Source organism: Marmota marmota, unplaced genomic scaffold, assembly GCF_001458135.2.
Source record: "Marmota marmota marmota unplaced genomic scaffold, marMar, whole genome shotgun sequence".
In the NCBI taxonomy this organism is placed as follows: domain Eukaryota; kingdom Metazoa; phylum Chordata; class Mammalia; order Rodentia; family Sciuridae; genus Marmota; species Marmota marmota.
The window spans coordinates 1,167,288-1,178,386 of NW_026000172.1; the positions used below are offsets into that span (position 1 = coordinate 1,167,288).

General features: G+C 59.7%; 1 long non-coding RNA gene across 4 annotated transcripts; it reads right to left on the reverse strand.

The window, feature by feature from the left end:
• Nucleotides 1-1,960: 1,960 nt before the first annotated feature.
• Nucleotides 1,961-11,010, reverse strand: LOC107159704. 4 transcript variants are annotated; one of them, XR_007342180.1, is made up of 5 exons: nt 10,951-11,009; nt 10,099-10,186; nt 9,176-9,392; nt 8,275-9,050; nt 1,961-4,326 (listed from the first exon to the last, which is right to left on the reverse strand). It is a non-coding gene; the product is annotated as an uncharacterized LOC107159704 (long non-coding RNA). The 4 variants fall into 4 exon arrangements; XR_007342179.1 differs by having other exon boundaries at nt 1,961-3,428; nt 4,156-9,050; XR_001505775.2 differs by having other exon boundaries at nt 1,961-9,050; nt 10,955-11,010.
• Between the last annotated feature and the right edge of the window lie 89 nt (nt 11,011-11,099).

Genomic DNA, 11,099 nt, shown 5'->3' on the forward strand with positions numbered 1-11,099 from the left:
CCTCTCCCCTCCTCCTCTCCTCCCCTTCCTCCCTCCTTCCTTCCCTCTCTTCCTTTGCTCTCTCTGTCTTCCTCCTCCCCTCCTCAATGTCTGTGGAGGGTGATGTCCTGGCCTAAGCTGACCTCAGTCCTGCTGGTTTGCATGTTTCTAAAGGTCACCTGACTGTGGGGTGGAACACAGATTTAGTGATCTCCCTGGACATGACCTCAGGGAGAAGAGTGTTTTTGTAAACAAAGTTTTTTAAAGTTTAGCTTAAAAGGCAGCCCTGCAGACAGGAATGGGAAGTGAAAGGAGGGCTCTGGGAAGCCCAGGCAGCCGCTTCCCCTGGCCAGACCAGGCCCCAGCCCCGGTGGGCAGCACCTCCCCTGCTCTCCTCAGGCCACCTCCCTCCACCCTCCTGAGAAACTCCTGCCACCCACCTGAATCTCCTCACGCTGTGCCCCTGACCCTGCCACTTGCTGTAGGCCCCCGGCAGCCCATCCTGCTGTCCATCAGGACCCTTGGGCATGGTCCCTGGCCAGGTAGCCCACCCAGCCTCCTGACACGCCCTAGCTGGACTCACTGCTCCAGGCTTCCCCCTACGACCCTGGCCTCTGACTGCAGACATCAGGTGCCCAGGAGCTGCCTGGACCCTTCCTTGGTCATGGACGGGGCTGCAGTTAGACCTCTGCCCAGACTCCAGACTTGAACATCAGTGGACTCCCGACTCCAGGGAGCTGCAGGAGCCCCCTCGCCCCCAGCATGAGCCCCTGGTCTCCTCCCCTGGGACCCAGCCTCCTGGAAGGCCTGCACAGTCTGCTCCTCCCTCCTGCCTCTGCCCCTTGAGCAGCTGGTCAGCGAGTCCAGGACTCCCTCCCGAGGCCCTCAGCAGCACCTCTCCCTTCCCAATGCAGCCTGAGCTGGGGGAGGAGCCCTGAAGGGCCTGAAGTCAACTTTTTTGTTTTTTAAGTTTCAGACTCAATTCAGAACATCTTCCCCCTTTGTCCAAAACCCCCTTGTGGCTCTCATCTCCTGCTGTTGGGGGACAGACGGCTGGACGCTGAGGAAAAAGCAGGAAGCAGGTGTATCCGCGGCAGCCAGGTTCAGATGGAAACGGCTTTCGCTATCACCCATCAAGCCTGAAACAGACAGCCTCAGGCTGACACCCAGCGCGAGGAGGGTGAGGGGCTCCTGTCTGCCCAGGACCACACAAAGCAGCGTCTCCAGAACAGTGGAGCCAGGCCTGGTGCCCACCAAGGGCACCCTGCTAAAACCAGCGCCCAGGAAAGGGAGAGCCCCTTCCCCTTTCCTTCTGCCTGCAGGCTCCTTTGGAGGGCAGCGGCCTCTGGGAAGCCCCCCATTACCCCCCAGGCTGCAAATCCTCTGACAAAACTTTTTTGCTGAGAGTATCAGAACCATTATCATGAGGGTTCCCCATGAGCCTAGTTAAGATCTCCTGTGGAGGAGGGGACCATACACTACAAAATGAGAGCCCAGATCCTCAACAGCAGCCTCTCCCACATCCACTGCCCCAGCCTCCTGCCCCGCCCTCCTGGGAGGCCCCAAGGGCCCTGGGCTTTCCCCAGGACCAAGTCCCCAACACCGTCCCAGGGCTGGCCCCTCACCTGGTATGAAAGGCCAGCCCCTCCTGTCTCCTTGCCCTTGGGAGTCATCGGCTGACCCCTAAACCCAGTTCCTCCAGTGGTCTCTCCACCACCTCTGCCCAGCCCTGCGCCCAAAGTCAGGCTGGCCTCCTCTGTCCACTGCTGACGCCAGGTGCCCACAACAGTCACCAGCACAGAGTAGGGGCGCGGGAAAGACCCGGTGCAGGACAAAAGAGCACCCCAGGCTGAGGCTGAGGCCAGCAAGAGGTCCTGAGGTGCCACTGCCTAGGGACACTGTGGCCATGCTGGCCACCATGGCAGAAGGGCCTCGAGAGCCCTCCTCAGGCATGCTGGCCATCAAGCAGCACACTGACCAGTGGAGGCTCCCACAGGGTCTTTATTAGGGTTTCACAAGGAAATGCAGCCGCCCCCTTTCCAGCCTTGGACAAAGCGGCTAACGCAGGTCAGGGGTCTCCCCGGGACCTCGCCTACGTCCTTCTCTCCTCCATCCACTCTAAGGGCCTGCAGGGGCTGGAATCCCCCTTACAGATGAGGTAGATGCCGTAAGTAAGGGTCGTAAGGGACGAGGACCCAGGGGCAACCCAGAGGGTGAGAGTGCTGCCCAGGAGAACAGCATGGTGCCCGCAGAGCCCCAGCTTCCTCTCCATCCCCCAGCCACCTGCCCAGGGCCTTTCAAGGGTGGGCTTCACCAAAGGTGCTGGGGACAGATGACCTGTCCTGAAAAAGGCCGAAGCTGTGTCTGCAGGGAACGGGGTAGACACACTGGAATTGCCAGCTGGGGCGTCAGGACACTGAGCCAGGCTTCCACAGTGACCTGGGTCTCTGGTGGCCCCTGGAGCCACAGCCGCCCAGCAGAGGAAGCAGAGATCCCCCTGTGCCCGGCGGAAGCTGGACACAATGAGGCCGCCTGGGTACAGATGCTGTGAAAAATGTTTTTAAAATGAAAGATAGTAGCACTTCCAGAAATGCTTTAGAGGCAAAGAGGAAGCCTGCAAAAGTGCTGAGCTTTTAAATGTCTCATTTCAGAAAGGAAATGGTTCTCTATTCCCAAAGCCCAGGTGTCCAGACCTCCAAGGAGCCCCTGAGGGAGGGAAGGCCTCCAGCAGCCAGAGGCTCATAGGAGCCCTGAGAAGGAACGATACTGCTGGAGTTCCGGAGGGACGAGGCCCTCGCTGCCCCTCACACCCCAGTCTCCCCAGGCACAGGGTCACCAGTGTCCAAATCTGGAAATCAGGACACGCCATCCACAGCAGATAGATAGAGATGAGGTGGTATGTGCCCACAATGGAATACTATTCAGCCTTAAAAAAATAGAAAAAGGTCAGGGGCCTTTGTGACCTTTGTGACCAACACGGATGAACCTGGAAGACTCTGCTCAGAGGAATTGCAGAGAGACAAGCATCTTGGTCTCCCTTACAAGCAGAACCTGAAAACCTGGACTCACAGGGCGGAGGCTAGAGTGGCATCTGCAGGGTGGAGACACTGGTCAAGGGCTTGAGTCTCAGTTCAGGAGGAGTCCTGGAGGACTGGCATGCAGCTTGGGGACGATGGCCAATGTGAGCACTGGGAGGTCCCTAGGAGAGCAGGTTTTAAACACTCTCCTCCCTGGAGCAAGTGTGCGCTTGATTTCCTCCTTCTCCAATGCATGTGCACGTATCAAAAACTTATGTTCTAGGCTGAGGCAGGAGAATCTCAAGTTCCAAGCCAGCCTCAGCAACAGCGAGGCGCTAAGCACTCAGGGAGACGCTGTCTCTGAATAAAATGCAAAATAGGGCTATGGCTCAGTGCCTTGTCCAGGGCCTTGAGTTGGATCCCCAGTAACCCCTGCAAAAAAGAAAATCACGTCCTACGCATGGACGTAATGCTACTTGTGGATTAAAAGGAGGTCGGGACACAAGGACTAGGAAATGGTCCCCCCTGGTCTGCAGCTACGTTCCTAGGGAGATCTTGCAGGGACTTTGGGCTCTGCTCATCCCGCCCTGATGCTCGACTAAGAACGGCACTGGTGGAAGTCAGACCACTGGAGATGGACCCCTGCCTTCCCCTCACCTCACGTCCTCCACCACCCTGAGGGTCTGTTTGCTTTGAGCCAAGGGCTGGAGGCCAGGGGGCTTGGTGCTCTGATCCTAGCTGGCCCTGTCCCCGGCACAGGGGACAGTGGTCCCAGGTGCACCTCTAGGAGAGAAGGTGGTATCTGACGGCAAGGTTTGCCAGGGCCTGGGCGGAGGGAAGAACCACCCAGTCACAGCCCTGCCCCCGACACAGGCTCCCTCCTCTGACACGCCCACTTAGACTGTGTCAGTCAGCCTGCCCCCGAGGTGACCAAACTTCAGAGAATCAACTGGAGGGAGGAAGATCTACTTTGGCCCACGGTTTCAAGGTCTCAGTCCCTGGTCAGTTGGCTCCATGGTCAGCTGGCTCCATTGCTCCTGGGCCATGTGAGGCAAAACCTTATGGTGTAGGACCAGGTGGCAGGGGCCACCCACCTCCTGGCAGCCAAGAGGCAGAGAGAGAACCAAGCCCAGGGACAGAACATGCCCTCCAGAGTCACCTGGAGACCCGCCTCTTCTGACTCATGGCTTGAGTTCTCTCCCACCTCCGATAGTGCCACCTTCTGGGGCCATGGCTTCAGCTTCGGGGGACATCGCAGATCCAAACCACGATGGATGGGGCTCCCCAGGAGACTGCAGCACCAGGGCCTGTCCCTGTGCACATGATTTCCCTGAGAGGGACACCAGAGGTGGGTGAGAGGAGGAGGGAGACTGGACAGGAGGCAGGAGAAAGGAGCCATAGAGGCACCCGCGGTGGCACCCGAGGCTCGGCAGGGACATCTCAGGGAGAGGCCAGGGGGGCGCCTCTGAGTTGTTCCCGAGGATGGGGGAGGGGCATTCACTGGCAGTGTCCCAGACTCGTGGCCCCAGGCAGAGGTGACAGCGCCCGCTGGAGAAGGTCCCTGTGTGCAGGGAGGGGTGCCAACTGCATCTGCTCCAGCGTCCCCTCAGCTGGGAGTGGTCACCCTGCTCTGACGAGCCAGAGCAGGCAGCCAACCCCAGTGGACGGGAGGTGGCGTGGTCCCACAGGGCATGTGCAGGCTCTGGCGTCAGTCACCATGGCAGGTCTCATGAGGCTCCTGCTGGGTCACCTGGGCAACTGCTGACTTCTCGGTGCTCTCCTCATAGCCCAGAGAGACAAGTCCTGCTGGCTGGGCCTTGGGCTCTCCCCTAACCCTCAGCTCACCCAGCGTCTCCTGCCCGCCCCTGCCCTGCAGGCCCCACCAGCGTGAGACCAGCTGCAAGAATTCCAGCTCCTGTCCACGCGGAAGTCTGGGCGGATGGTCCTGAGCTGGCCCTGGGAGGCAGGATGGGGCGGGGGCACCTGGGCACAGTGCCAGGCTCACCCCATCGGTGCCCAAGGTAGACATCCACTGTGAGCAGAAGAGGGGGTTCTGTCCAGTACCCCTGTGGCCATCTGTGTAGGACTTCTGTCCTGGCTTTTGTTGGTGCATGGCGGGGCCTAGGCGGGTGCAGGCTTGAGGGTGTGTGCCCCCGAACGCCTTCTGGGTGTGACAGCAAAGGAGCTGGGAGAGGACGGCAGTAGAGGCCCCTTCCTGCTCGGATCTCCCCATGGCCTGCCCTGCTTGCCTCTACAGTCGGCAGAGGACCCCACCACTGCCCCTTACACACACAGCCCGAGAGGCCCTATCCCGCCCCTTGCTGCCTCGACTCCCTTCCCTGCCCCCACCTTCCCGGGGCCCCTGTTCCTGGCCACGTCTTCGCCATGCCCGCCCTGTGCCAAGCTGTGCCTGTCTTGATCTCACACGCCTGAGGGACAGCCCCAGTGGCACTGGGTCAAGACCCAGAGGGTCCACACCAGCTTCATGATGCAGGCTCAGCGTGGAATGGAAACGTGGCTCCCGTTCAGAAAGGCCGAGGGATGCCCGTGTAGAGGAAGCTCTGGAGCTTCTCTGACCTGCTGTCCTGGACATGCTGCCCTCCATGACTCCACCAGATCCCCAGCCACCTGGTCCCTCACTGGGTCTTCCTGCGAGATGGCTGTGCCCTTCCTGTGGGCTGGTCCAGTCCCACCGTGCTGGACGTCCGATCCCCACGGGGACTGCAGCCCCTCGCTGGATCTGCAGGTACCTGGACCAGGAGGGCGAGAGCGCCTCCCGCCCATGGCCACCAAGACTGTCCTCAGCCTCCAGAGCCACAGCCCATAGCTACTCTCCGAGCGCCCGCCGCCTTCTCCTGCTTGGCCGTCTCTGAGGACCACATTTTCCATTCACTTAATATTTTTTCTTTGGAGCAACCATGTTTCCCTTCAACAGAGTTTCTCTGAGAGCCTGAATGCACTGTGCAATAGAGACCGACGGTGGCCACGCTTCTCAGGTGGACCCTGAAGTACACTGGCCTACAAAATGTTCAAAATGCCCGTCCACCCTCAGCTAGACGCTCCAGTGCACCAGCCCTGCTGTGAGCTGTCCCAGGGGAAACATGGTGGCACAGAAGAGGGTGTTGTCCACCACGGCCATCCCCAGGGCAGGACCGCCTCACGGAGGGTGAGGGGCCCTAAAGTGGAGGTCACTTCTGGAAGCGTCTCGGGGCTGCGTCTTTGTGTCTGTGGGTCTGATGGGAGGGTGCGGCGGGTGCCCCCTTGCCCTGGCCAGCTGCAGGGACTGGCCTTGGGCAGCAAAGCCAGAAGCCAGAGTGGAGCGCAGGAGCCCAGGGCAGGCCGCGGTGAAGGCCGCGCAGGCCCCGGGGACTCCTGGGAGTCCGCTCCTGTGGTCCGCTGACTTAGCGTGGATCTGCTTTAGAGAAAAACGCTAAAGAAATGAGTCCCAAGCAGTGTGCAGATGGGCCCAGGACAACCTGCCCACACTGCCCGCCCTGGCCCTCCCTGGGCCTGCCAGGCACAGCAGGCTCCCAGCCACACAGCGGCCCAGCCTGGGCTCCCACTGGACAGAGCCATGTCCTCCAGCTGGGCACAGGGGACGCTGAAGCATGGGGACTAGAAACCAGCAGCCAAAGGCCTTGGAGGTCCAGGCCTGATGTTCACCCTCGAGGGTCATCACCCCTGAGAGAGTGTCTTCAGCTTCGCCTTCTGGTCACCTGCCACTTCACCAAGGCAGTGGACCACTTGCTTTTCAGGACAGAGGCTGGGACATCACCCACGGCAACTCTAAGCAGGTCAAGAGTCCACAAAGCGGAGAAAGCGAGGACATATCCGCAATGGCTGTTGGCCATGCGCAGCCTAAGTGCACCCCATGGCCCTTCCTGCATCTGTGTGATGGGGGACCATCCCTGCAGGCCACCGAGCCTGCGGGAGTGCCTCCAGTCTCCTCACCGCTCTCGAGGGCTGCGTTCCCAAGTTCCGTGTGTGTTTTAAATGGGCTGGACTTTCAGCACCCAGCCCACAGGCCTGGGGACGATGCCCAGCTCATCAGAGGCCCAATGGCCACCGCTCCTGCATGTTCTCAGCATGGTGGGCACATGTGGTGTGTGTGTATATGTGTGGTGTGTGTAATATGTGTGTGTGTGGTGTGGGTGTTGTGTGTGTGTGATGTGTGTATGGTGTGGGTGTTGTGTGTTGTGTGTGTGTTGTGTGGTGTATGATTGTGTGTGTTGTGTGTTGTGTGTTGTGTGTGTTGTATGTTGTGTGTGTGTTGTGTTTGGTGTGTACGTGGTGTGTGTATGTGGTGTGTGTGTGTGGTGTGTGTTCCTGGCCTCCCTGCCTCCACTTCATGGGCGTCACGCAGTGGAGGACTGGGGACACCCTCTTCTCTGAGCTGCCTACCCTTGCTGCCCCCTTCCCCGCTGGGGCTGCAGAGGCCTGGCCGGCCACCGTGGGGCCAAAGGTGGACTTGCTGGCCCCTGGCTATTCTCCTCACAGCAAGTCTAACCTCCAGAGAAAAGTAACTGACTCCAAAATCTGAAGAGAAACTGGGGGATGGACACAGATCCAGGTCTGGCTGAGTGCCCCACGGTGGACACCAGGTCAACTTCCTGAACTGACCCGGCCTGCTGGACCCTCCCTACACCAGCATGACCTGCCCAGGGAGGGCCGAGAAGGAAGGAGAAGAAAGGCCCTCGTGTCCTTGTGTTGCTATAGCAAAGCCACAGGAGCCATCTTCAGATCCGCTGGGACTTTAAAAACGCACCCCCACGGCAGCTGGCTGTCCCCATCTGAACTCGGCCATGCACATCTGACAGCCCTGCCCGTGTCCTGAAGGGGCACAGCCCTCCCATGAGCCCCCACAGCTGGGGTGACAACCATGTCCCAGCCTGGATGTCACCCGCGTTAGACACTGGACGGCAGCCAGCGCGGGGTAAGGGGCTGCAGGTCCCATGCAGATGCCATGCCCGTGCCGGGGCCTGGAGCACCTGTGTCGGTGCCCATGGGTGCCAGAAGCAGTCTCCTCAAGGGTGCCAGGGCCGTCGCGGTGGCTTCTGTCGGGCGTGTTGGGGTGGGTCTTTCAAATCACGTGGGGACTGCCCTGGGCTGGCGTGGAGAGTGAGGCTGCGGAACCCCCTTGAACACACACCTCAGGACTCCAGCCAACCCGCTGAGGAGAGAGGGCGCCCACCCGACTTGAATAGGAAAATCTGCTGTGAAATCAAAAATGAGGAGACTGAGGAGCAGCCCGGAACCCTTCAAGAAGGCCCAGACTTACTCAGTCCCCAGACTTGACAGGTGTTTGATCTTGGGCTGGAAGTTCCGGAAGGAAAACCACAGATCACCATCGAATTCGGCAGACAGGTGGCACCGGCTGTCCAGAGGCTGAGGCTCTGCTCTGTGGGGTTCCGCTGTCACCAGTGCCCGCCGTGGTGTCTACCCACTTCCTTGGCTCAGAGAGTCTCGCCTCTAGTGTGCCCAGGGCAGTGGGACTTCACCCACCTGCTCTTGGAGTGGCTTCAGGGAGAGGCCTGGAGGTGGGCAGTACCCTTGTCCTGCTGAAGGGGAGCATGAAGCTGAGGAGCTGCGCAAGATGGGGGTCAGCCTGGCCAGCAGCAGGTGTCGTGAAGGTGTTTTCAATTACAAAGATCTAAGCCTTCCAAGTTGGGAATGGTTGTGCTGCCCGGCTCTGCGAAGGAAGGACTTGGGAAAACCAAGGTTGGATAGGAGCTGGTGGGGAGTCTGCCTTCCTGGGGTTTGGTGGAGGCCTGATGACACCCAGATGCCGAGAACAGAGAGAGGCAATTTACAACACTGGGCACAGCCTCTGGAGGACGTGGGAGACTCTGAACACACCCGGAAACGCTCAGAGAGCTTGAATCTAGAGACTATTAACAAACCGAGGCCTGTGGAGGGAGCCCTGAGCCAGCAGCTCTAAAACGGCTCTTAAGAACCATGTTCAGGGGTGGGCACCGTGTCAGCGACTCAGGAGGCTGAGACAGGAGGATCTCAAGTTCAAAGCCAGCCTCAGCAACTCAGTGAGGACCTAAGCACCTTAGAGAGACAGGACAACAACAAAACAAAACAACAACATTCAAAGAAGAAAATGAATAATATTAAGCCGTTCTTGATTGGGCCGATAGCTTCTTTTAGGTAATTTTTTTTTTCTTTTAGCTTACCACATTTTTATAAATTTGGACCAAACTATGAGTCTCCAAAAGCTGAGCAGAATAGGGGTGATGTGGGTGAACTCGTTCCAGTGTGGAAATCTTCCATGTGTAATAAAAAGTTGAAGCCAGGTATAGTGGGGCACGCCTGTAATCCCAGTGGCTCAGGAGGCTGAGGCTGGAGGATTGCAAGTTCAAAGCCAGCCTCAGCAACTTAGTGAGGCCCTGACTGAAAAAAAAATAAACAAAGACAAGTTGAAAGAATGAGAAGGACACATTGCATGGGTCCCCTGGGAATGTTGGAAGTTGTAGAGAGGGACAGAGTGGCTAACTCCACCCACCCACAAATTCTATGGGTTCTGGAGAAAAATATGCAGGGGCCCAAGCCACAGGGGCCTTTGGACACCCCATCCTGTGAGGTCAGCCCAGCCCAAGGGACCCGTGCACAGGCTGGATGCCCTGCTGTGGACTGGAGGCCAGGGTCACTCTAGGTTGAGAGGAAGCTCTTCATCTAAAACGGCCCCTGCATGGGGGAGGTTCTGGAACCCAGAGGCTCAGATGCGGAAATGAGAGCTGGCCCAGAGGAAAGCCCCAGCTCCGGGGTGTCTGCAGGCCCCTGGCCTCCGGCCTCCGGAGGAACTGGTTCCACTGCCACCAGAGCCTAGATCCCCCCACATGCAAACGACTTCGGGAGAAATCGCACTTCTCCTTTCTCTAATTAAAGGCCACATGTAAAGAGTAGGCGTCTTCGGAGTCCAGCTCAGGGGCCGTGCATGCATCCCCTGGGCTGGCACATGAGGTCCCCGTCCCTAGAAGGCCACTGCTGCCCCTCTGGCAGACACTCTGGTGCCTGGCCTCCTTGCTGAACGGTGCCCGTGAGGTCCCCCTGCTGCTAGGGACGAAGCCCTCTCTGGAGTTGGTAGTGAGGGACTCACTGTGCCAGGCATATCTGGGGCTGCCTGTCCATGGCCCTGTCCTGTAGGCCGGCCATCACCACCCACCTTCCTCCCTCTCAGCACAGCTCTGGAAATGGACGGAGGAAAACCCACAGTGTGAGTGCAGCGTGCCCCTGGGCACAGGGCTCCTGGTTCTCACTGTGTGGGTGCGGCCTGCCCCTGGGTGCAGGGCCCTTGGTTCTCACTGTGGGGATGTGGCGTGCCCCTGGGCATGGGGCTCCTGGCCTCCCTGCCTCCCACTCCTGGGTCTCTGCCCAGGAGCCTCCACCCCTCCAGGTGACCCTCACTGCTGGAGGGCAGGGCACGCCCCATAAAGGGAGGCCATGGAGGGGGGGGTTGCTGGGGATGAGGGCTCTCAGTCGGGGTGCACTTCAGTTCAACCCAGGCCTCTGCCCACAGGGCCCCGCTCCAGGCCAGGGCTCCCCACAGCCCAGGTCGCTGCCCAGTGCTCTGTTGTGTACCCACAACTGCACTTGCCATCCACTGCCCTGAGTCAAGGGTGAAAACAGTGGGGGGCAGCCTGGCCTCGGGGCTCAGTAGCCGGGCCTGGACCATAATTGGCCACTCCTGCAGTGAGTCCTCAGAGGGGGGTGATTCGTGGTTTAGGTTTGGGAGAAATGCATGAAAGAGTGGATGTCATCCCTCCCCAGCAAGCACCCCTGAAGCTGGCCAGCCCGGACCTCCTAGTCCCACTTGGAGGGGAGGAGGGTGGCCGGTGGCTCCCCGGCCCCTGCATGCCATCCCATAGCCCGGTGCCAGGGGCCCTTGCAGGCCACAGGGGCAGGTCCTTCCCACCCCACTGTCCCCAGCCCAGGGAGAGGCAGGACTCACTGACTGTGGCCACGGACAGCTTCTGGCCGCCGTGGAAACCTCCGGGAGGGAGCCCAGTCCTCCCACAATGAGCCCACTGTCCCCTGAGCGGGCCCCTCCCTGGGAGCCCCCTTAAGCACCTTCCTGAAGCTCCTCTCACTGGCCCAGGC